General features: G+C 44.4%; 1 pseudogene; it reads left to right on the top strand.

Annotated features, from left to right (window-relative positions):
* The first annotated feature begins 334 nt into the window (after positions 1-334).
* Positions 335-953, top strand: LOC144752587 (nuclear receptor subfamily 0 group B member 2-like; annotated as a pseudogene).
* The last annotated feature ends 932 nt before the right edge of the window (positions 954-1,885 follow it).

Raw genomic sequence — 1,885 nt, 5'->3', positions numbered from 1 at the left:
TAGGGTGATGTGCGCATGTGGGGTTGGATGGTGCCTTGCTCTGTCCTGTTCAATATGCACACATAAACTCTCACCAGGTTGTGCAACTTTAGGAGCCTGGGGGTTTACAGCTGCAGCCCCAAGTCTCCTGAGGAGGCTGGCAGTGCCTGACCGAGCCTATCCTTGTGCTGCTCTCTTGCTGTTTACTAGCATAAACAGCAAGGGATAACTGTTTAGATTGGCTCTTCAGATGCTGTGGGTGGGTGGAGGGTCGAGCTGCTCACAATTCCATGCACACCTGGAGCAAGCAAACCACAATGAGGGATCAGAAGGCGCAGGCAGCTAAAGAAGTGAAATGGCTTTCAATGGGAGGCATGCAGACTTTGGAAAATATCAGTGCAAGGCCGCTCCTCCCGACAGCCTCTTGCTGGGAATCCTCAGCGCGGAGCAAAGTTCAGAAGGAAAGTGGTGACCTTCTTCCCTTCGCTACAACCAGCAACAACACAGATCTCCGAGGGAAGGCTGTCCCTGCCACGAGAACCACCAAGTGGGCCTTACGCTCCAGAGCTCACCTGCAATAGGGCCTCAAAAGTGCTCCAGAAGACCGCAGCCTTCATTCAAAACCTGCCCTCTTTTTACCAGCTGCAAATTGGGTACTAGCGGCTGTTGATGCAAGAGTACTGGGCCTCTCTGTTTGTCCTGGGTCTGGCTCAGGAGAAGGTGGATTTTGACACAACATACATTTCAGCACCCAGTTTGCTGAAACAGATCCTCCTGAACCAAACGGATACTGAGGATGACATGCAGAGGCCTGCCCCTCTTGGTGCACCATTCAGAGGATGAAGAGTTTCATGGGCAAGGCTTGGAACTTGGACATCTTTGCAAAATAATATGCATACCTCCAGTGTATTGTTCTCTTTAATCCAGGTAGGAGCTACCAACATATTTATTGTGCAAATCAGGTGAAAGCCTGAGCAAATAATTGTGCTGGAAATGTAGAACTTGCTTTTACATCTGTAGAATGTTTGCTCGCATCATAGAAACACTAGATATGCTTCATATACAATGTATATAGTGATAGAAAACTAGAAGAATATTACATCTGAAATGTGTGTCTATTTTGCAGCGTGACTGTCGATATCACAGCGCAGCATGTATGCCTGTATCCTAAATGAATGCTACTTAGACATCAAATACTATTGGAAGGTCGGCCTTTACGTTAGTATAAGCTGTAACAGTGTATTGGTTTAAATGCCTGCTACTGGTTTTAGAGCACAGCCTCAATAACACAGATGTTTATTGCCTACTCAGCCCTTCATCCTTCAGAGGACAATACATTGGGTATCATTCAGTTGTGTTAAAATAAAGTCACATATGTAGAATGCTTTTAACCTGCACACCTATGGTTGAAAGGGGTGTATACGTTTGAGATGTAATAATACAGAAAAGTTTAAACTAGCACTAGTTTTACACACACATATAAAATATAGTCACACCCCAAAAGCAGTGATTCGGAAGCTAACTTTTTCATAACTATTTGTTGCCAGTGATATCCAAATAATCTGTTGGTTAGAACTTCTATGAAGTAGAAAAACAAGCAAGAGCAAGTGATAAAGTATAAAGGTTTTATTTTGCAGCTGGTGTGAGAGTGATGAACCCAGGTAGGATTGCCACCCAATTCTCAAATGGGCCACAGGAGGTAGCCTTTTATATAGTGTATTTGTGCTGAATCCTACATACAAATCATGTGACAGACAATGGCCATAGTTGAGCAACATTGCACAACTAAAGCCAAGCCTCTCACCCTCCTTTATTCATGGGTGCAATCACTCTCACCCTCTTGATAAGTGCTATCTGCCTACATGTTATTTGGTTTGTGTATTCTACGTGTCCTAAAACTCAGCTC

The sequence above is a fragment of the Lissotriton helveticus genome, chromosome 5_1, assembly GCF_964261635.1.
Source record: "Lissotriton helveticus chromosome 5_1, aLisHel1.1, whole genome shotgun sequence".
In the NCBI taxonomy this organism is placed as follows: Eukaryota; Metazoa; Chordata; class Amphibia; order Caudata; family Salamandridae; genus Lissotriton; species Lissotriton helveticus.
This window is presented reverse-complemented; position numbering and strand designations above follow the sequence as displayed.